Genomic DNA, 24,026 nt, shown 5'->3' with positions numbered 1-24,026 from the left:
GGTCTCTTTAGATTCAGCAGGGGTGACAGGAGCCCCTTTCTTCCCTTCTCTCTCCCTGCTTATGGAACCTCCTTGGAAACTGCTCCTCAGAATCCCTTCTCTCTCTCCTCTTCCTACTTCCTTCTCCATCTTGCTGGAAGTGCATTAAGAATGCTGGTCCCAAGAGGGACCTCGGAGCCTCTGATCAAGAAAGCCAATGCCACGTAGTTGTGTAAGTGAGAAAACCAGACTCAGAGATGCCAAGTGACTTGCCCAAGATCATTCAGCCAGGGACTAGAAAGGCAGGAGTCGAGTTGGCTGACAGTGTCAGGCTATGAAACCCTGGATGAGGGGAGGGAGTCCTTCCCCACTACCAGCCTGAGCATCTCTCTTCCCCTCGTCTGTCATGCCTGTTAACATAACAAGGTTCCTCATCACTCATCCTGGAACAAGTCCTCGGTGAGAGTTGGCAAAGAGCAAGCTGTCTCCAAGGACATTCCCTGGTCCTTACTGGAGTGCTCATCTGTCACAGGCCCTTCAGGGGGAGAGCATGGACAGCTCAGAAAGGGTGGCCATCACACCTGCCTTGCAGGTGCAGTGTGCCTCCTGAGAACACCACGAGGTGCCATTCATTCCTGGCCCATTGGCTTGCATGGGGCACAAGGCTATGATCTCAGTAACCCTGAATACCTCTGGTACTGCCACTGGCACCATTCATTTGGTCATTTGAAGACATCTTGAGGTAAGAAACTGGCTGGCCTTTATCTACCCCAGTGTTTCACACTTGATTTAGCTCCGAGAACCTTCCTATGAATCCATTTGAACACATATTGAGTGCTTACCCCGTGCTGCACTGGATGCTTTGTGTTAATTCTTTTTTCTTTTTCTTTTTTTTTTTTTTCCGAGACAGGGTTTCTCTGTATAGCCCAGGCTGTCCTGGAACTCACTTTGTAGACCAGGCTGGCCTCGAACTCAGAAATCCGCCTGCCTCTGCCTCCTGAGTGCTGGGACTAAAGGCGTGAGCCACCATGCCCGGCTCCTTTGTGTTATTTCTTGGCATCCTCACTGCAGTCTTTCAAAGCCCAATCAGTGTTCCTTTTTCTGAATGGACCAACCAAGGCACAGAGAGACTGAGTTCTTCAGGGTTGCAAAGCTACCAGTTCAAGCTGCCTGCTTTGTGAGTACCCACAGTGCAGTTACCCAGAGCAACAGAGGCTGGCAGATCCATCTTGTACAACTTGATCAGATGGAAGAGGAACTATTCCCCTAATGGGTAGCTCCTCTCCTCTCTCTCTCTCTCTCTCTCTCTCTCTCTCTCTCTCTCTCTCTCTCTCTCTTCCTCCCCCTCCCCCTCCCCTTCCCCCTCCCCTCCCCTTCCCTTCCCCCCCTCCCCCCTCTCACTCCCCCCTCCCCCTGTAATAACCACAACTGGGGACTCAACCAGTATGCTTGCCCTGCTGTCAAGCACAAGGGATGCACCTGTCTCCGCTTCCTGGCACGGGCATTTCAGCCACGCACCACCATACTTTCCGGCCCACCCCTTAAGTGTGGGTTCTAGGGATCAAACTCAGATACTCAAACACAGCAAACCCTTAACGGACTGAGCCGTCTCCAGCATGGTTTTAGTTATCTGCAGTTGTCCTTAGCTTCAGGAAGTCTTTGTAGATGGGTTCTGACTAGTTCCCAAATACTCTGGGGTTCTGACCAGTTATCTGGTCCTCCCCTGAGCTGATTTCCTGCTCAGAACTGTCCGATTGTCACCTGCAGGGCAGGAGGGTGATCTGCTACTCTTCGGGCAGAGGGGAGAAAGAACACTTAATTATAGGGTGGGACTTCTGCCCGCCTGTGCAGAGGCAGCTGAGACTTTTTATAAGGAAGATTGTGTTAGCTCTGCTCTTGAGATATCCTGATTCGTCCGGCTCAGCACTTTGGAGCTCTTCGGGTGGTTCCACTGTGAGCTGGAAAGGAGGTGCCCCAGAAGCTAAATCTCTTTGTTTTAGATGATGGAGAAAGAAGACTGCCCCGGGGCAGCCCCCAAGTAACTAGGTCTCTTTTCACTCTAGAGTCATTTTGAGCTTCATTGCAGTTCCAGCCTGAGACCCTCACCTCTGTGTAAGTGGGGGCAGGCACAAGGCCTTGGGAAGCTCTGTGCTGCTGCACCAGACCAGAGTTTTAGAATCTGTCACCTAGCCTGTGCCCTCGGGTGTGATAGAACCAGGATAGGAGGGCAGCATCTCTGCCTTCTGGTCAGTTCCCACCCTAAGCATGCTGCGTCTTACAGGAATGGTTTGTCTCAGCTTGCGAGAGTCACCGCAGCCCACAAATGGTCCAGAAGCTGTGCGTGGCTCTCCGAGGCCCTGTTTGCACCTAGTGTGAGGAGTCAGTGTTGCTTGGGCTCAGGGATACAATGGAGGCTTCGGATGGGATCCTCCTCCTTCCTTGAGTCCACATGCCTGTGTGCCACCAGGAGTCAGGGGATTCTGCGAGGAGTCCTGCTCTGTCCCCTCGCTGCTCTGAACACTGTCCTTGCCCATTTCTTCCTGTCCTAGAGCAAATAAAAGGACATCCTTTCCTTAATGGGACACTCACATTTGCATTTTGACATGACTTTGTGGGGGTGGGGGGGAGGGGGAGGTACAAACCCATGGAAGGTCTCCAGGTGGAGATGATGGCATGGTGTTGGTGGTGAATTGTGTTTCTTTTCTTTGTGGATTCTAGCTCCAGCTTGGAGTCAGACATTTCTACTGCTGAAGGGCCTCTATCCCTAGCAAGCAAAAGCTGAGAATTGCTACAGTAACTACAGCAGACTGACAGGTATTTTCCTATCTCTGTGGGGGTTGCTCTCTGAGACTGCCACCCAGTACCGAACCCTATGTAAGGTTTTACTTCCAGCTATGTACTCAATGATAAACTTTTTTTAAAAAAGATTTATTTATTTTACGTATGTAAGTACGCTGTAGCTGTACAAATGGTTGTGAGCCTTCATGTGGTTGTTGGGAATTGAACTTTTTAGGACCTCTGCTCACTCCAGTCAACCCCACTCACTCCCATCAACTCTGCTTGCTCAGGCCCAAAGATTTATTTATTATTATACATAAGTACATTGTAGCTGACTTCAGATGATTTTGTTACAGGTGGTTGTGAGCCACCAAGTATTGCTGGGATTTGAACTCAGGACCTTCAGAAGAGCAGTCAGTGGTCTTACCCGCTGAGCCATCTTACCAGCCCTAACAATAAACTTTTTAAAATTTAGGCATAGCTGGGCAGTGGTGGCACACACCTTTAATCCCAGCACTTGAGAGGCAGAGGCAGGTGTATTTCTGAGTTGGAGGCCAGCCTGGTCTACAGAGTGAGTTCCAGGACAGCCAGGGCTACACAGAGAAACCCTGTCTCGAAAAACAAACAAACAAACAACCAGAAAAAAGTAGGCATAGTAAAAAAAAAAAAGAACAATAAAAACTAATAATGAGATATGATAATATAGTAGGATATAAGAAAAGTTTTTCTAAGTTGTGAATGACTCGTTTCTGGAATTTTCATTTCATATTTTCAGACCTGGGTTTACCGTGAGAATCTGAGACTGTAGAAAGAGAACCCTGGAAGGAAGGGGCTTTAAACCCTATGAGCTGCAGTTCCCATGCCGGCCTCAGGGTGGCGTGAGCACACAGAACTCCTCTCGGAGTCTACCCTGTTCTCAGCTCCAGCCCTGCAGAATGGAACCCAAAAGGCCCCTCTACAGCTGTGCTTTTTCTCTTCTTCTTCTTTCTCTGTCCTTCTGCCATTCTTGAGAAGTGACTCAGAATGATGGCCGCGGTGCCATTTAGGGAAGAGTCACCATGGATGGGGAGAGAGAATGTCAGGAGCTCTTATAAGGGATTGGCTTCAGAGACATGGCCCTCCTGGAGAGCGGAACTGCTGGATTCTTTTACTTCGGCCTCACAAGTAGCTGAGAGTACAGACGCCTCCTGTATCCCGCGTCTGGCAGAAGAAAGTCTGATAGAAAGAGCGGTGTTACCCAAGTGGATGTGGGCAGGCTCTTGAAAGGCTGTTGCCAGGAGCCGCCTGCCTGTGTCTGCCGAGTGCTTTGGAGGCCGGAAGCACTTGCCCTTCCCTTCACAGTGACACAGGAGTGGGCTCCCTAGAGCCCCGGATTTCAGTTGCAGGACCAGGAGGGGGCTTTGTTCAGTTGGGTGGTGACCAGGGATGGGCTCTGGCTACTTTCCAAAGTGACAGTTCAATGGTAGCTTCTCCCCTCGTGGGACAGCTGGCTGGTTGACTTTGTTCGGTGGTCCGGCTGCTAGTCCCCAAGCTTCACGGTACTCGCCTGCTCTGGGGCCCCAGAACAGATGGCCAGTTCAGGGAGGGGCTGTGGGAGGCTTCTTCATCCTGCGAGTCATTATCTGTCTTCTCTTGTCCACCCCTCGCCCCCGGCCCCCTGAAAGGGCTATGGTGTGCTTCTGTCCTGCTCCCTCCCCCAGTTGCTCTCCTGTGACTGGATCTCTTCTAAACAGATTGGCCCGGTGGCTGCTGCCAGGGCCTCATTTCTCCATGCTACTTCAGACACTCAATCTCTCTCTCCAGAAAGACTGTTTTATTTGGGAGTTAGGAAGCATGCCGATCCTGTTTGTTTGTTTGTTTTGCCAGCTAAGATATGTAACTGTTTTGAATAATGGGGTGCCAGGCTTAGGAGAAGTCCTTACACTTAGAAGAGGCATGACTCTGCAGACGGACTTAGTAAGCTTACTCAAACAGAGCTCAAACGATGTTTATGCTACATATATATGCACAGCATATAAAAATGTCTAAGCGACTTAAGAGACTTAGGCTGTATCTAGACTTAGGTCCACCTCCCCCATGAAGAGGCGGCACCAACATTCTGCTCTGAACTTTGTGGTTTCAGCTCCAAGTTGAATTTTCAAGGACAAATTCCAAAAAGTGATTTGGCAGTGGTGGCTCAGAATGCATATTTAGTTTTCTAGGACAAGCGCTTCCGAGCGTAAGTTGACTTAGACTGTTTAGAAATGGCAACCACTCACTGGATCTATAGAAATAGCAACCACTCACTCGATGTACAGTTCTAATACGATCGGTGCAAACAAAACACCAGCCTAAAACTCACAATGGACAATGGATTATATGAGCCTGTGAAGACTCTCTCTTTATGTTATGTTCCTATGTAGGTATAAGCACCTTCATCTATCCATCCATCCAGTCTATTTTACCCATCTACCCATCCATGCAGCTCCATCCAGTCACCATCCACCCACCCACCCATCCATCCACCCACCCATCCATCCATCCATCCATCCATCCATCCATCCATCTATTCATCCATCCATCCATCCATCTATTCATCCATCCATCCATCATCCATCCACCCATCCATCCATTATTCATCATCCATCCATCCATCCATCCATCCACCCAGTCAACATACAAACAAAAAGTATATCAGAGAAAAGGGAGAAATCTTGTTTTCTAAGCCCTGAGGTTGAACTTCTGACAGTCGTACTCTTGAGACCAGGAAAGCCATAAATCTTCACCTCGAGTCTTGAATCAGTAGCAGGAAACATGTCGGGAGGTATTTATAGATTCGGGATGCCTCTGCCTCTGTGGCTCTTCCAGAAATCGGGTGTTTTTCATGGGTTCTTACAAGAGAGGCTCCAGGGTTCTTATGTCTAAAGCTGTTTCTGTCCCTGTTTTTGGTACTTTGCCACAAAGCTGGCGGTTTGTCAAAAAGCAATTAGTGGAACATGACTTTGTGACTACTTGATGCACTTGTGTGGTGGGCTGGGAGGGAGGGCAGCTTTGGCCTCCTGTGTGGATAGAGGCTGCCTGGTGGGCTTGGATTAGTCATCCTGGTTAATGTCTCCTAAACTTACATCATTCTCTGCAATTTGAGGCATAAATAGTAAAATATATGCTGATTATATGAGCCAAGCTTTAATACGGGGCAGTAGCAGGATTTGTTTGGCCAGTAAAACCTTCTGATTTGAGTTGAGCTTTCTGTTTATTAAGTTATAGATGAAGATGTTTTAGAGAGGCAAAGGGCAGGAGTAGGCTGCTGAGGACCGGCTGCACGGCCCCACCCCGCCCCTCCACTTCAGGTACCCTCTCAAGGACAGGCAATTCTAATTATTTCTGCTATTTTTTTCCTATTGATTTACTTAAATGTGTTGTAAATGGCGCACAGGCACCTCTCTCTCTATTTTTTTTTTTGAATTTTCTTTCTTAGATACTGTTGACTTCCCACTGTAAAAGATGCCTAACTCAATACTTTGAAATCTCCCGGATTCCTTCATTTTCTTTCCCTCAAACCGGGAGTCAGTGTTTGTTTGTTTGTTTTTTGTAACTATGTAAATGTTTAAGGCTGAGTCAAGAGCTCTTGTCTGCTGGTTTCTCCTTCTTGCAGAGCCTTTTGTTTTCCCTGCGTTAATGATTACCTCTGTTCTGATTTTTTTTTCTCTCTGCTTACTTTTCTAAGGCTCTGTCAATGATTGATTCTTTTTTTTTTTTTTTTTTGGTTGTTTTTTCGAGACAGCAGGGTTTCTCTGTGTACCTGTCCTGGAACTCACTCTGTAGATCAGGCTAGCCTCGAACTCAGAAATCTTCCTGCCTCTGCCTCCCGAGTGCTGGGATTAAAGGCCACCACCGCCCGGCGATTGCTTCATTCTCAAATTCTGACAGTTGCGGGTTTGGTCATTGTGTTACTCTTCTCTTACTCTGAAAGGCACTTCTTTTTATTTTATGTGTGCGAGTGTTTTGCCTGCACGCATATCTATTTAGCACAGGTGTTGCAGAAGAAGGAAGGCATCGAATTCCCTTGGGGCTGGCGTTACAGGTTACAGATGGCCGTCAGGGTGGCAGGAACCCCACCTGGGTCCTCTAGAAAAGCAGCCGGTGCTCTTGGCCACTGAGCCATCTCTTCAGGCCTGGCTTCCTTGCCTCATTCTGGGCTTGTTTTACTTGGCTATGCGGGTGGAGCATCACCTCCAGAGCAGTGGTTCTTAACCTGCGGGTCACAATGCCCTGGGGATGGGGAGCGCTGTCAAATGGCTCTTTCACTGGGGTCACCTAAGACCTTTGGAAAACACAGATCTTTACATTATGATTCATAACAGTAGCAAAACGACAGCTATGAAGTAGCAACGAAAATAATGTCATGGTTCCCCACAGCATGAGGAACTATATTAAAGGGTCGCAGCGTGAGGAAGGTTGAGTACCACTGGTGTTTCAGAGGAAGACTATATTACAGCCAGACTCAGAGATGATCTGAGTCCCTGGTACAAGTAGCCTATGTTACTCACACCCCCTGGGACACCACCCGTGTTGATGTGATGGTAGTGATGATATTTCACTTCCTGAATCAGGGGTGGGGGGAGAGCTTTTCTGAAGTGTGTGTGTGTCCACGTGTTTGTGTGTATACATGTAGAGATCAGAGCACAGCCTCAAGTGCGATTCCTTAGGCTCCTTCCACCTTTTGTTTGAGACAGGGTCTCGATCTGTGGTCCTGGCTAGCCTAGAACTTGCTCTGCAGACCAGGTTTGCCTTGACCTCAAGAGCCTCCTGAGGGCTCTGTAAAGCCCTGTGCCCCCAAACTTGAGCACATTCCTTAGTCTCTCTTTTTTTAAAAAAGAGAGGCTTAATAAAGCATATTTTGCATTTTATAAGGATTTATTTACTTTTATCTTATGTGTGCAGGGGTTTGCTCGCTATGTGCATGCAGTGCCCATAGAGGCCAGAAGGGGCCATGGAGTCCCTGGAACTGAAGTTACAGATGGTTGTGAGTCACCATTTGGGAGTGCCGAGAACCAAACCCTATTCTATTGTTACTTTAGGTGCTTGGAATACCCTCTCTTTACTTTCTTTTTTTCTGGTGTTTTTATTCTGCAGCTACACCTCATTTTTCATTCCCTTGGCTTAATTTTTTTTCTCTTTATTTCTGTTGTTTTACTTATATATATTTTTAAAAGATTTATTTATTTATTTTCTACGTATGAGTACACTGTTGCTCTCTTCAATTGGATCCCATTACAGATGGTTGTGAGCCACCATGTGGTTGCTGAGAACTGCTGATCCATTTCTCCAGCCCCTCTGGAAAAAAACTCTCTAGGCCCTCTGTATGATATTTTGTTCCTAATTCTTGTTTTGTTTTAAGATGTCATGCCCTTCCCCCCCCCCCCCCACACACACGTAGGTGTGGCTCTGGTGTTGGAGAACCCTTGTGTGTTATTACATTTCTCATCATGTTGACAGAATTTGTTTGTTTGTTCGAGACAGGTTTCTCTGTATAGCCTCACTTTGTAGACCAGGCCTCGAACTCAGAAGTCTGCCTGCCTCTGTTTCCCAAGTGCTGGGACTAAAGCGTGCGACACCACTGCCGGCTTTCTTAAGGTTCATTTTGTGTCACTGTTTAAGAGCGCAGACGATTGGTGGGAAAGGCAGGTGGGAGGAGCCTGAGGCGGCTGGTCACATGACATCTGCTGTCTTGAAGGAGAGGGCGATGAATGCAAAGTCATCTCGCTTCTCAGCTCGCTTTTCTCCTCAGCTTGCTCTCTCCTTTTATTTATTTTTTGATTTTGGTCTTTTCGAGACAGGATTTCTCTGTGTAGCCCTGGCTATCCTGGAACTCACTTTGTAGATCAGGCAGGCCTTGAACTCAGAAATCCGCCTGCCTCTGCCTTCCCAGTGCTGAGATTAAAGGCGTGCGCCACCACGCCCGGCTGCTCTCTCCTTTTTTATGTAGTTCAGGGCCCTGGCCTGCATACCGGTGTTGCTCATATTAAAGATGGACCTGCCCACCTCAGTCAACCCGATCTAGAAACATGACGCTCCCACCCACAATATACCCAGAAGTTTGTCTCCTCAGTAATTCTAGATTCTGTCCAGTTGACCCTTGCTATAAACTGCCATGTTCTACACTGCCCCCCGCCCCAGATTGTTCAAATCGGCTTCTCGCATCCCCAGAGCTCCAGCCTAGATCTAGAGTCCTGTAACACCGGCTCCTTCTAATGCTTGTGGAGCCAAATGGGAGGGGTGGTATAGGATGTCACCATTAGGGATTCCAGATGTGTATTTAATTCCCTTCTTTATAGCCTGGTAGCCCATCCTCACCTCCTGGTAGACCCCATAGCCCAGCGTCCGGAGCCTGATCTGTCCAACCCTTGCAAAGAGAACAGCTTGTGGGAGAGCTGCCACTGTGAGGTAGCAGGTCTAAGCATCCGGCTGCTTAGCATGTCCTCCACCAACCAACCTCTTCTCCCCAACCCCGAGCTCTCAGTTGTTCCTGGACAGCTTTGGAGTTTTGTGATGTGAGCAGAGTTTCTGTTTGATGATTGTTTGTTTGTTTGTTTGTTTGCTTGCTTGTTTTCCAGGCAGGACGATGTTTTGTTTTTCTCTCCCTTTTGAAGCTGTCTCCCTGGTTGCTTTCCACTTTCCCAAAGTGGTGTTGCAGTTTTCTTGCTTAACATCATTTTTTTTCTTCATTTGCTTTTCACTTCTGTCTTAGTTAGGGTTTTACTGCTGTGAACAGACACCATGACCAAGGCAACTCTTATAAGGACAACATTTAATTGGGGCTGGCTTACAGGTTCAGAGGTTCAGTTCAGTATCATCAAGGCAGGAACATGGCAGTATGTAGTCAGAGATGAGAGTTCTACATCTTCATCTGAAGACTACTTGTGGAAGACTGACTTCCAGGCAGCTAGAGTGAGGGTCTTAAAGCCCACACCCACAGTGACACACCTCCTCCAACAGGGCCACACCTCCTAATAGTGCTACTCCCTGAGCCAACCATATACAAACCATCACATCTTTGAACAAATTTTTCCCTCACTGTCATTTTAGAGTAGTGCCATGCTCTGAGTGCAAATGGCCCTCTTCAGCTCAAGTGTTTGAATGCTTGTTTCTGAAGTTGGTGGAACTGTTTGGCAAGGATTAGGAGGTGTGGGCTTGTTGGAGGACGTGTGTCACTGGGGGTGGCTTTGACATTTGAAAAGCCCACTCTAGGCGCATCTCTTGCTCTCTGCTTGCTGCCTGTGGATCAGCTGTTGCTCCAGTGCCATGCCTGTCTGCCTCCCATCATGATGATCATGGACTATGTAACCCTCCAAAACTGTAAGTGAGCCCTCAATTGCATGCTTTCTTTTATAAGAGTTGCCTTGTTCATAGGGTCTCTTAATAGCAGTAGAATAGTCACTAAGATGTGGATTACCTGATGTATTTTATATAATATTTTATTTTAGTGTTTATATGTGTGGTTAAGGTCACTGTGGGTATGCAGTACCTGAGGAGACCAGAAGAGGGCGTTGGATCCCCTGGAAATGGAATTACAGGCAGTTGTGAAGTGCCTGATGTGGGAGCTGGGAACTTGAACTGAGGTCTTCTGGAAGAGCAGCAAGTGCTGTTAGCCATTGAACAATCTCTTCCGGCCCTTCATCTTCTGTAGTTAAACAGACATCTTAACAGGTAGTCTGCATTTGGGTGCTGTTTGATTTTGTTAATTTGTATGTGGATATATTTTTTAAAGATTGGTTTACTTTTCTTTTGTGTATGAGTACCGGCAGCGGTCAGAAGAGGGTATCGGATCCCCTAGAGTTGGACTTACAGATGGCAGTGAATCACCATGTGGGTGCTGGGAAGCAAACCCAGGTCTTTTGCAGGAGCAGCAAGTGCTCTTGACCAGCGAGCCATCTCTCCAGCACTAGGTGGAGACATTTTCAATTCTCATGTAGTTGCTTATAACCAGTTGAACATTGTTGAACTGGCCAGCTTTGGACTTGCTTATTAATTTGTTTGGCCAAATGCTTTTCCGTTGAGGCAGCTCACACAGGGTCCCCACCCCAGAGATTCTCTGGAGTCTCACTCTGGGTCAGTCTGAGTGAGCGGGTGGTGAGGCTACACTACCGGGCTGTCCTTCAAGCAATGCCATTGTTGTTATGTCTGCCTTTGCAACCGCAGCTGACTTGACTTCTACACACATACACAGACACACACCCCTTCTCTACGAATAGGTTCTCTAGTTGGTGACATGTGCTGGCGAAGTCAGATGTACAGATATGCTATCTCTGTCTCTTTAGGGTACCTCCTCATGACATGTGTGTCCCTTTGGTCCTGTGGGGGTCCCTTTCTAGTCCATGACCCTCTCTTTACTTGAGCTGTCCTCCTTGTGTCTTACTGCTTCTGTCTTCCCTTCCTTTCTCATCTCCTCAGTCCCTCTATATTCACCTAATCAGATCTGTCGAGTATTTGTTCTGTGCCCGTTCCTGCCCTAGGGAGGTGGACACACACCTGTCACACTAGATGCCTGTCATACTAGATGCCTGTCACACTAGATGCCCAGGGCTCTAATGGCTAGATAAAAGGAAAAAGAGCAAGCCAGCGATTGTGACTTTGCCTGGAAGGAATGGGATTACAAACACCCATTAGGTAACTATCTGTAACATACGGAAGGATGGGGAAGATCTTTCCAGGTAGACCAGCTGAGAAGAGACACGCTTGCCTGTGAGGCTTTCCCAGAAGCCTCAGTGTGGCATGTGTGCTTGCAAAGGCTCTGTGCTCCGCGCTCTGATTTAAAGCTATAAGCTGCCTCTCCCAGCATTGATGGAGAGGCATGCCGATGGTCTGTGTGCATCATGCTCTGCGTTCTGTCTGTAGATTGATGTCCTTTCAGAGACGTGGTGTGTTATGAGAGAGAATTAAGGAGAGAAAAAGGCAGGTAGGGCTGCGGTTGAGGTGAGAGGGCCTCAGGTACTGTTGGCGGTTGAGTGGTATTTCCCAGAAGGCTTCTAACCCCTGGCTCCCAGAACTTGGCCTCCTTGATAATTAAGTGTTTGATTGTTTGCAGCTGTAATGGAGCATGGGCTAAATGGAGACTACTCCTGGGAGAACTAGTGAGAGCTCTTCGTTCAGAGCTTGCTGGAGCAAGGGGTCCACCACCTGCTGAGACTAGAAGCTGGGTACAGGCACCAGGAAAGCTACAGTGCAGACAGAAGGAAGGTTCAGAGTGGGAACTGTTGGAATGGCATAGGGCCTCCCAGCAGGACTCCCTGCATGCTTGGTTAGGAAATATATCTGACTTTCTTCAGCGTGTTTGACTGCTGTCTTACTCAGGGTTTCTATTCCTGTACAAACTTCATGACCAAGAAGCAGTTGGGGAGGAAAGGGTTTATTCGGCTTAAATTTCCACATTGCTGTTCATCACCAAAGGAAGTCAGGACTGGAACTCAAGCAGGTCAGGAAGCAGGAGCTGATGCAGAGGCCAAGGAGGGATGCTCCTTACTGGCTTGCTTCCCCTGGCTTGCTCAGCCTGCTCTTTTACAGAGCCCAAGACTACCATCCTAGAGATGGCACCACCCACAAGGGGACCTCCCCACTTGATCACTGAGAAAATGCCTTACAGCTGGATCTCATGGAGGCATCCCCAACTGAATCTCCTTTCTCTGTAGTAACTCCAGCCTGTGTCAAGTTGACACACAAAACCAGCCAGTACAACTGCCCTATGGGGCTTTTAAGGCAGCTATCTCAAGACTTCTCAAGTCCTGGCTATTGTGTGTGTGTGTGGGGGGGTGCATTTATGACAAGGTTAGCTTCCTGGCCTGGTCACTGCAGACAATCTTGAGTAAGGCGAAGGTTCTGGCATAGATCTGTTTCTGTACATGGTCTGGCCATTGCTTGACTATTCAAACCCTTCGGAGTTAAATGGAAGCCATTAGGGTGAATCCTACTCCAACAGAACTAGTGTCCTTGTGAGAAAACAGACACAGGGGCTGAGGCTCAGGGGAAGGGCCAGATGATAATGTAGGCAACGGTGTGAGCAGTGTAGCTAGGACCGAGGCTAATGAAACAAGGAAGTCCTCCCTAAAGCCTCTGAGAGGAGGGGGAGGTCCTCCCTGAAGCCTCCTGGGGAATGAGGCTTTGCCTGTGCCTTCACTCCAACTTCTGGCCTGAAGAACTTTGAGACTATGGGGACAGAAGAGGTGTTGGGTCTCCTGGAACTGGAGTTATAGATAGCTGTTAGCTGCCATGTGGGTGCTAGGACAGGAACCAGGATCTTCTGGAAAAATAGCTAGTGTTCTTAACTGGGCCTACATGGTTGTCTTAGGGTTTTACTGCTGTGAGCAGACACCATGACCAAGACAACTCTTATAGGGACAACATTTAAAAATGGCAGAGTCCAGGCAGGCATGGTGCAGGAGGAGTTGAGAGTTCTACATCTTGTTCCAAAGGCAAACAGGAGAAGACTGGCTTCCAGGCAGCTTGGACAGGGGTATTAAAGCCTGAGCCCACAATGACACACCTATTCCAACAAGGCCACACCTCCAAATAGTGCCACTCCCTGGGCTAGGCATACTCAAGCCACCACAATGGTGGAAGGAGAGGACCAATTCTTGAAAGTTGTCCTCTGACCTCCATTCACTTGCTACAGCACAGGAGTGGGCTGCAGACATGCACACGTGTGTGCATACACACACACACACACACACACACACACACACACACACGATAGATAGATAAAATATTTGTATTTATTTGGTAAAAAATAAAACCACCACAAAAGCCCCACAGTTGATCATCATTCCCAGACTTTGGTAGAACACTCTTGTGGCCTTCTGGTCTTTTCTAGGCCAACCTGTAGCTTCCTTCGGCTCCATCCTCTTCACCAAGAGCAGTTAGCTCTTGGCTTCTCCAGCCTGTTCAGTTCACTCTCTCCCTAATCCCTCACTCTCTGGGGACTGCTGCAGCTGACAGGAAGCCTTGCCCCCTTTTGTTCCTCCCACCAGTCTCTGGGTGACATGCTGCAACCTGACATAGCCATCTCTAAAGAGCCAGTCTCCTGTCTCCTGCCCTTCTCCCTGCCTAAGCACCAAGGCAGATCCTAATACATTTACATCTTGGCACAGCAAACTGAGGAGAGTCTGGAACCCAGGTTCCTGCTGGTGTTTTGAAAAAATTAAACAGCTCCATATGTGTCTGCCTCCCTCTGTTGCCCTCCTGTCTTTGCAGAGTCTCTCTCCTGGAAGCCCACGGGTCATCCTGTCCCCTCCATCCTCACCGCCCACACTGTCCCCCACCCTAGTGTCCGCGGAGAGTTATTTTATTTGGAGATACAAAGTGTAAGCTACTTCAGAACCAGGAAGAAACCCTTTTCCATGCAAATGCAGTGTGCCAGCAATGAAGACCCTGGGGCTGGAAGAAGCAGGCAGCTCCTCTCAAACTGAATATTCTTCAAAGTTAGCCCAGGACCAATCAAAGCAGCAGCTAGGGCGGGGCGGGGGGGGGGGGTCTCTTCTGGAAGCATTCAAAGGTGTAGCGATTTCTGTTTAATTAGGAAATCATGGGAGTAGGGAGCAAGGCTGGGTGGCTTATCTGTATTCAGTATAAGGCTTTCTCTGTATTGTAGGCAGATTTTCAAGTCCCTTTGAAAGCTGTACAATCAATAGGAGTGCCGCAGCTGGCAGGAGCTCTGTGCAGATCCTCGGCTCTCGCGTGCACCACAGATTGAGAGGGAGTGGGAGGTGACCATTTGCTACCAGCCTTCAAGGCACCTCACCTAAGGATCGTATTTGGGGAGGGGGTGGAATCCCGTGGGATCTCAAACAATACATGGGGGCTCTCTGTGTGGGAGAAACAAACTCCCCGCTTTGATTCCAGTTAACTTCCTAATTGATACGTAATTGGAGGGCCCAGTTTTGCTTTTCTTCCCAGCGTTACTGAAGTAGCATCAGCCAGTGGAAGTTTAGGCGCACGGCAGGTGAGTTTATGCATATGTAGTGACACGGTCTACACCATCAAGATCAAGTTAATTTGCCCTGTTACGTCTCGAATATGCAGGGGAAAGGTATCACTCTCTTAGAAACCCAACGCCACGCCTTCCCACACTCTTCCCGAACACTGAAGATGTCACAGGCATTCAGAAGAAATGCTACTATATCCTGGCTCAGAAGGCCCCAGCACTGCCTGGAGACAGCTTTGGGCTTTCAGGAAGTGGAAATAAAACTGGAAAACGTTCTTCAGAGATCCAAGAGTCCAGGGTGCTTCTGGAAGAAAGAGGGAGAGTGCTCTAGGGGAGACGGCTGACAGATGGCGAAGGCGCCATGTCAGCTCCATCTTCCTGACCAGCTGTCACTGAGGAAATGTGCCCTAGGCTGGAAGGGAGCCAGAGAGAGAAAGGAAGATGAGGAATCCAGGCATCCGGAAGACCCTCCCTCGGTCCTTATGCTCCAGGTCCAGATGACAGTGGTCTCCATGGATGTAGACGGGAAGGGAGGGCCTTGAAGCATCTCACTCCCGTGGGTAGCCTGGGTCTTGTGGTGTTTATCTGGAGCCGACTCTCCTTCCTGACACCCCTGTCCACTGTCAGGTTACCCGCAGGTCCACCTGCGTGGGCTGCTGTTTGCACACGCTAGCTCTGGTTTGATAGCCAGCCAGTGGGCGACTGCACGACCTCAGGGCCTGGCCACCTGACAGCAGCATTGCCAGGCAGCAGCCGGCTCACTTCTCACGGATCAGTGGCTGGGCTCCTCTTGACCTAACTCTGTCCACCCTTCTGCAGAAGCATTTCCTCTAGGACGCAGACACAGGGCAATAGTACCGTGTTACACATTGGTCAAAAACCAACCAACCAACCAACCAACCAAAAGCCAAAAACCCCAAGGTCAAAAGCATTTATATTGCAGTACAGTTCGGCTGCAGATAGTGTGTCTAAGAGGTGTCGCTCACGGAAGAACTGATAGTTTTACTGTATGATAAGGACAGTTCCATAGTACTTTACAAACTTTTAAACATGCATGTATTGTGCGCATGTGCATGTTGTTGTGTGTATGTGGGTGTGGAGGCCAGAGGGAAACCTCTGCCGTCCTCAGGAATGCCAGCCAGCTCCTCTGAGAAAGAGGCTCTCACTGCACAGGACTCACCAAATTGTCTAGACGGGCTGGTCAGTAAGCCCCAGGAATCCTCCTGTCTTTCCCTCCCTCCCTCCTTCCCCATGTCTCTCCCTCCCCAGCTTGGGGTTGAACGCATGCGCCACCCCACCCAGCAATTCTCCATGGGTTCTGAGGAGAGCCCAGGTCCTCATGCCTGCAAGGTAAGCACCAACTGTCCAAATTAGCTTCCGCCGTCAGTGTGCCACAGCCTAGAGCAGTGGCTCTCAACCTTCCTAAAACCACAACCCTTCATTACAGCTCCTCGTGCTGTGGTGACCCCCAGGCAGAACATTATTTTCATGGTTACTTCAGAACTGTCATTTTGCTACTGTTAGGAATCGGAACGTAAACATTTGTGTTTTCCACTGGCCTTAGGTGACCCCTGTGAATGGGTCATTGGACTCCCAAAGGGGTCTCGAGACGCACAGTTCAGAACTGCTGGTCTAGAATCAAATGAGGAACTCTTCATTGTGGGGTTGCCTGGATTAGCCGGTGGTCATGTCTGTGAGGGATTGTGTTGATTGATGATTGACGCGGGAGGACACAGTCTGCGGTGGGGAGCACCATCCCTAGGCACGTGGACCTGAACTGTATGAAAAAGTTAGCTAACTGGACATGACTTCATACTCCTTTAAGCCTAGAACTCAGAAGGGAGAGGCACTTGGGTCTCTGTGAGTTCAAGGCCAGTCTGCTTTACGTACCGAGTTCCAGGCCAACCGAAGCTATGTAGAGAGAACGTGTCTCAAAAGAAATAATAGGTAAATGAATAAGGAAAGGAAAGAAAGTCAGCTAAACATTAGCATTAAGCCAATGATGGAGCCCACGAGCAGGATTCCTCCCTGGTCTCTGCGTCAGCTCCTCTGTCAGTGATGGACCCTGACCTGGAAGTGGGAGCTGAACTAAATGCTCTTGCCAAGTGCCATTGATCACAACGTGCCTCAGAAAGCTCGCTGAGCCACTCCCTCAGCCCCCTTCCATGCTTGAAAGTAGAAATGAAGCTGTCTAGGGAGCAGAGGGCCCATGGGAATGAAATGAAAGAGAAATGAAAGAGGAGGTGGGCACAGGTGCCATGGCATCATGGCATGCTTAGGGGGTCAGAGGACCATTTGCAAAAGTCAGCTCTCTTCTTCCACCAGGTGGGTCCTCTGATTGAACTCAGGTCTCCAGACTTGGCCGCAAGCACCTTTACCTGCCGAGTCATCTTCTTGGCCCTGAAATTTTTTTTTTTTTTTTTTTGGAGAGCCCCCACCACCCCGCAGCTTTCCATAGTGACCGTCTCAGTTTTATATTCCCACCCACAGCATGTATATATTTCTATCTTCTATTTTGTATATGGAATTTGTTCTCATGAATTATGGGCTTTCTGGCTGTACCTAACACTGGGCTTATTATGAATCTTAGCTCTCAGGAGGCCAAGGCAGGGCAGTTGAGAATTCCAGGCTTGCCTAAGCTTTCCAGCAAGATCTTGACTTGGAATAAATAAATGATGAGTAAAAATGAAAGAAAATGACAAAGTTGACTTTTCCCCTATTCCACAACAGAACTGTAATGAATTGATGAGAAACAACTTAAAAATGAGGACTATAAAATAGGAAGAAAATGAGCTGTAAGAAAGTAGCTAACGCTACTTTGAAGTATTGTGCTGTGTCTAATAGATGGGGTAGCCAGGACTCTTAGTTAGGGTTTTACTGCTGTGAACAGACACTATGACCAAGCCAACTCTTACAAAAACAACATGTATTGGCTCATAGGTTCAGAAGTTCAGTCTAGTACCATCAAGGTGGGGGCATGACAGTGTTCAGGAAGGCATGGTGCAGGCAGAGCTGAGAGTTCTACACCTTCATCTGAAGGCTGCTATGAGGAGACTCACTTCCAGGCATCTAGGATGAGGGTTTTAAAGCCCACACCCACAGTGACACACCTACTCCAACAAGTCTACACCTCCTAATAGTGCCACTCCATGGGCCAAGCACATACAAACCATCACATCAGGGATAGTAGCTCAGGAGATATTGTATGGATACGTATATGATATGATATAGATGATATATGTTTATATGTGTATGATATAGGTGATATATGTTTATGATGTATATATCTGCATATATATGTATACACACACACATGGCCTTCTTTGTGAGACAGCCTTGATGGCCTCACATTCCTGACCTTTTCACCACAGCCTCCCAGGTGCTGAGATTACAGCTGTGTATCAGCATATCCGATGATGTCTCCTTTTTGGGGGGGGGTGGTCTACCATAACAATGATCTCCTGTACAGGCATCGCCATCTCCTGTCTGGAAACTTCTAGGCATCAGATCTCCCTAGTCTCCTTTGCAACTGAGACCTGGGTGCCATTGCTGGCGCATGCTGGTCACACCCACCCACATAAGCTGGTAACAGAAGCAGGGAACGGGTACAGTGTTCATGTGAGGGCAGCAGCAGCAGCAGCTGTGTCCAGTCTGCAGAAGTCACAAGGCTCTGGTCCTGGAAATAGTATATAGGGCTCTGGTGGCCAGGGCTGTACCAGGGGCTATAGTTTCACTGCTGTTGCTGGTTGGCTTTGTGTCATATGATCCTTGATGGTGCCAGGGATTGAAACCAGGGCTTCAAGCATATGAGGCAAGCACCCTACCAACTGAGCTTCACCCCCAGCCGAGTCCTGTGCTCTATTATGGATTCCACCTGACTTTTGACTCTATGTCTTGCTCTGTCCCTCTGAGCATTCTGTCTGTGTCTCAGAAATCATGGAGCACGCATCTGAACATACATGCAACCATACAACTTGTATGTATGTTTTCTGGGTAGTTTTAACCAGTGGTCTGTCTCTTTTATGTCTGTCTTTTTGTATGCTTGTGTGTGTGTGTATATATATGTGAAAGTACACATGCATACATATGTAAATGCACATGAAGGACAGAAGCCGATATGTCATTCCTCAGGATGTGTTCTCCTTTATTTTTTTATTTTTTATTTTATTTTTTGAGGCAGGATCTCTCACTAGTCTAGCACACACCCATTAGGTAAGATGGGTCTGGCCATCGAGCCCCAGGGATTTAGCTGCCTGTCACTACCTCCCCAGCCCTGGGATTATGAATGTGTGACGCCACACCTGGATTTCTTTTAAGTGGGTTCTGGGACTCAAACTCAGGCCCTCATGTGTGCACCAGCCGAGACATCATCCCAGTTTTAGCCAATGGCGTCCTTATGCAATAAAATATAGACAGTTGTCTCAGTCAGGGTTTCTATTCCTGCACAAACATCAGGACCAAGAAGCAAGTTGGGGAGGAAAGGGTTTATTCGACTTACACTTCCATACTGCTGTTCATTACCAAATGAAGTCAGGACTGGAACTTAAGCAGGTCAGAAAGCAGGAGCTGATGCAGAGACCATGGAGGGATGTTCTTTACTAGCTTGCTTCCTCTGGCTTGCTCAGCCTGCTCTCTTATAGAACCAAGATTACCAGCCCAGAGATGGTCCCACCCACAAGGGGCCTTTCCCCCTTGATCACTAATTGAGGAAATGCCTTCCAGTTGGATCTCATGGAGGCATTTCCTCAACTGAAGCTCCTTTCTCTGTGATAACTCCAACTGTGCCAAGTTGACACAAAACTAGCCAGTACAACAGTATTACTAGGAAATACCTTCATGATTAAGAATTTTCCAGAAGAACTTGGGGTTTTGGAAATGATCTAAGACATTGCATGATTAATAATATGAGATATTTGCATGAGTGATTTAAGATTAAAATTTTGTGGAAGTCATCGAAAACAATTCTGGAGGGAACTTGTCTCTTTTAGCTAATAACTGGGTCATATATTGAAATTTCCAAAGGCCAAGCAGGTTGGGATGAAAATATTACTTCTAATGAGTCTCACGCTTAGTCATTTTCCCAAGCGGAGTATATTTCCATAACGGCGGGAGTTGGTGATGAAACCTTTTGATTTCCCATATTGCTTCAGTGCTACCTGGTTAGCATTGTGGTACAGCATATTACTAATAACCCGTAGGTCAGCCTCGAACCGCTGAGATCTCAGTGCTTGGGGAAAACCAAGAGAAAGGAAATGCAGCCAGCTGTCCTTCTTCCGTACAGAAGCAGCACACCACATGCTGATGTAAAGAAGTGTTTCCAGTGGGGTGAGGGAGGAGGGAGAGGGAGGAGGGAGAAGGGAAGAGGGAGGAGGGAGACTGGTTTATTTAGTCAACAACAACATGCCTTCCTCAAGTGCTCTGACCATGCATTGCTTGCAGTTAGCTTCAACTCCAAGCAATGGAAAGTCCTAAATAACCACCCTTTATCTTAGAGAGAAAAAAGTCTGAGGCCAGTGTTGTGTCCCAAAACATCAAGTGACACTGGCTGCTTTGGCCTTGTTGTTCTGTAGAAGGTGGCTTTCATCTTCAGGTTCCTTTGTAGTCCAAAAGGGCTGCTAGAAACACAGCTATTGCTTCAGGTTTCCACCAGCAGGAGGGCCGAAGCAGAAAAGAGCAGTCTTTTTACTACAGAACATTTCCAGGCTAAAACCCCATTCAGAGCACACAGCTGCAAGGGATTCTGGGAAATGTAGACTAGAGGTCTGCACGTCCAACCAAGAACTAGAGTTTCTTCTAGGGAAGAAAGAGGACAGTAGGTTCCCATAGATAACTAGTTGTCTCTGTCCCAAGTAGTTGTAAACAAATTAGACAAGGTTAGCCATAGTGAGTGATGCATACCTTTAATCCCAGCACTCAGATGGATCTCTGCAAGTTGGAGACCAACTTGTGCTGTTCGGCAAGTTCGGGGCCAGCCAGGGCTCCATTGTAAGACCCTGACTCAAAAATAATTAACTAGATAACTAACTAACTTACTAACAAAACAAACAAACAAGTAAATAAATGGATACTTGGGCTTATTTACCAGGGGCTTGAGTCGACCTACTATGTGTCATACTTATAGAGGTTTATTTTCCAGGGGATGGAATCGACCTACTATGTGTTGTCAATTCTGCCCACTGTATACGAGAGAAGAGCCTTCAGAGTGGCCAGAAGGGAGACCAGTATAAGGCAGTGCAGAATTATCAGCCCTGGTCTAGGATTTCACTGCCTGGGTGTGAATTTGGCTTTGGCTTTTCCTGGCTAGGTGACCTTAGAGGAACTCCAAAACCTCTTGCTTTTGAGAGTGGCTGCTTGAAGCATGTCATGAATGACACCCAGTGACCCAGTACTTGATGGACACTGATACTAAAAAGTTACTTCCTGAAACGTTTTTCATGGTTTGTATTATTCTTTGAGAATTTTGTACGATGTACTCTGATCATAACTTTCCCCGACTCCTCTCAGGCCCACCCCTGTTTTTCACCCACTCAAGTTTATATGTCCATTTATTTATTTATTGTTGTTGATATTATACCCATAAAGGTTAGTTGCGGCTCATGTGTTCTTAGTTGTGTGGCCTTCTGTTGCAGCATGGTTGATTCACCAGGGACCACACTCTTTTTTTTTTTTTTTTAATATTATTTACTTATTATTCTTTATACCAGTACACTGTCGCTGTCTTCAGACACAGACACCAGAAGAGAGCATCTGATCCCATTAGAGATGGTTGTGAGCCACCATGTGGTTGCTGGGATTTAAACTCAGGACCTCTGGAAGAGCAGTCAGTGCTCTTAAACTCTGAGCCATCTCTCCAGCCCCAGGGACCACACTCTTAAAGACACTTCAAAAGCCATTTCTCCCTTGCACTCCAACTCCTGCGGGGGCCCATGGTTCCTTTCCTGACATGGTAACACGACCCCTTGCTTTGGCGTTCAGACCCTTTAGATGGCTTCAGTGTTCAGCAGGAGGAGAGAGGCTGCTCTCAACACCAGTCTGAGTCACACATGATTAGGAAGATACATCTGCCAGGGGAGGGGGCAAGGGAGAGGGGTGACTATTAGCCTGTGGAACCATTATAATTTTTTTTTTTTTTTGCCAGATCTGTGGCTAGGAGCAGCTCCCAACACAACTGAGAGTTGGCAGTGTTTAGATGTAGACCGGTGAGGAAAAAAAAAACAGAAGAGAATAGGAGATTATCAGTCCTTGACTAAGAAATGAAGGAAGCACTATTTTACCCATTACCATGGATTGATTGCAAGGCTGCCTCTAGAGCAAGTGGTTCTCAACCTGTGGGTCGCGACCCTCTCCTCTAGCTGATATCCTGTGCATTATTTATTTATTTATTTATTTATTTATTTATTTATTTATATTATGATTCATAACAGTAGCAAAATCACAGTATGAAGGAGCAATAAGATAATTTTATGGTTGGGGGTCACCACAAGGTGAAGAACTGTCTTAAAGGATGGCAGCATTAGGGGAAGGTTGAGAACCGCTGCTCTTGGGTGACACGCCACAAACTTTTCACACACACACACACACACACACACACACACACACACACACACACACACACAGCTGCAGAGAAGCTATGTGAAGCTTTGAGGACCACAAACTCTCTGCTGTAAATAGTGACTACTCTTACTGTGGAAAAAGGAGCCATTGGCATCCCAGTAACACTTCATCCATGCGGGCTAAGGAGATGACTGTCAATAAAGAGCCATTCCAGCCTGGGGAATGGAATTTGATCCTCAGCGCAAGGGAAGAGGCTGGGTGTGGTGTGTGAGCCTTCAGTGTGGGCTCTGGGATCAGGAGGAACTCAGTGGCCAACCAGCTTAGCTGGACCGCGAGCTCCAGGTTCAGTGAGAGACCCTGTCTCAAAACCTCAAGTAGAGAGCAATTGAGGAAGACATCCAATGGTGACTTCAGGCCTCAACACATATAAGCACACACGTGTGTGTACTCATGTGTTCTTCCTTCCCCGTGTACCCTTTATGAAACCAGGTAGTCACCAGGTTTGGCCTTTGCGCCGTGCTAATCTTTGGACTAACATTGAGTGCCCGAATAGGCCATTTCACGTCTTCTCCTCTTCTTCCTTTGTATGTTCCAAGTATGTGGGTTAACATATAGCCCTCTGCTGACTCAGTCCCTAGAGGGGTGGCAGGGTCCACTGCCTTGCAGGAGAGACCCACTTTGCCACTGATCTTAATGTTTTCAGGGCTAAGATTCGTAGCTTTCTGGCAGAGGCGCACTTCAGCTGGCATCTTGTTAACGACTCGTGTTACATTGGTGGGTTTGGATGGTCTCTCTGGTGCTCCAACCAGTCATAGAACAGGTTTTCAATTTAAGCTGATGGGCTCCAGGGGACGGGAGTTAGAGCTGACTCGCCTCCAGAGCTTTGGCACCCAAAGTACCACCCACCGGGATGGCCTTCACCCAGGCGCAGGCAGCAGGGCGCTCAGAGATTTCTAAAAAGTTAAGGATGCGTGGCTGTGCACTGGTTTGTATGTATGTGAGAGGAAAAAAAAAACCCATATCTTTCAGTTCACCATGTTAATCATCTGTGTGTATGTGCATGTGTGTGTGTGTGTGTGTGTGTGTGTGCAAGCATGAATGCGTGTGTATGTGTGAATGTGTGTATACATGAGCCCTCTTGTTATTTGCTGCTGTGTAGCTCAGGTTAGTCATCCTATGAGATTCTGGGAATTGTATCTCCATTGCCCATCTCTCAGTGGGTATATCCAGCTTGACTTGGATGCTGTCAATCCAAACTCATGCCCCCATACTTGGGAGGCAAGCATGCTACCCACTGAGTCATCCCTCCAGCCAGCTTTTGTTATTTATTATTTATTTGTTTATTTATTTTAAAGAGGACCATGGGCTGGTGACACTCACCTGGAACCCGATCTCAGAGACCCACATGGTGGAAGAGGAGAATCAGGCTTGCAGTTGTCTCTTGACTTCCACTGGTGTGCCCTGGTACACATTCTCCTCCCAGAAATAAATAAATAAATAAATAAATAAATAAATAAATAAATATAGTTTTTTTAAAGCAAAAGCAGAAGAAAACTGCAAACAGGATAACCTTTAGTCTCACAACTATTTGAGTGCTGTTATGGGTGTCTGCCCCAGGCTAAGGCAGTGGGCTACTCTGCTCTCTTCAAATTCTCATCTTTTAAGGACAAAGTCAATAAACAAGTAGACTACCAAAGAAGAGAGAGTAATTTGGCTGCAGTGTCTTGAAGGGAGCAGTAAGCGCTGGAGAGATGATTCA

General features: G+C 47.6%; 1 protein-coding gene across 15 annotated transcripts in view; it reads left to right on the top strand.

Annotated features, from left to right (window-relative positions):
* Positions 1–24,026, top strand: part of Slc39a11 (solute carrier family 39 (metal ion transporter), member 11) — a 405,350-nt gene that overhangs the window by 34,024 nt on the left and 347,300 nt on the right. The window contains exon 2 of one of the 15 annotated variants that reach the window (XM_017314742.2): positions 2,698–2,793. The exons of the other annotated variants lie outside the window; for them this stretch is intronic. The gene's annotated coding sequence lies outside the window, so the exon portion shown is untranslated. The remainder of the gene's footprint in view (positions 1–2,697; positions 2,794–24,026) is intronic. 15 annotated transcript variants of the gene reach the window in all.

Source organism: Mus musculus, chromosome 11 (assembly GCF_000001635.26).
Source record: "Mus musculus strain C57BL/6J chromosome 11, GRCm38.p6 C57BL/6J".
Classification (NCBI taxonomy): Eukaryota; Metazoa; Chordata; class Mammalia; order Rodentia; family Muridae; genus Mus; species Mus musculus.
Note: the sequence above shows the minus strand (reverse complement) of the source record. Positions and strands in the feature narration are given on the sequence as shown.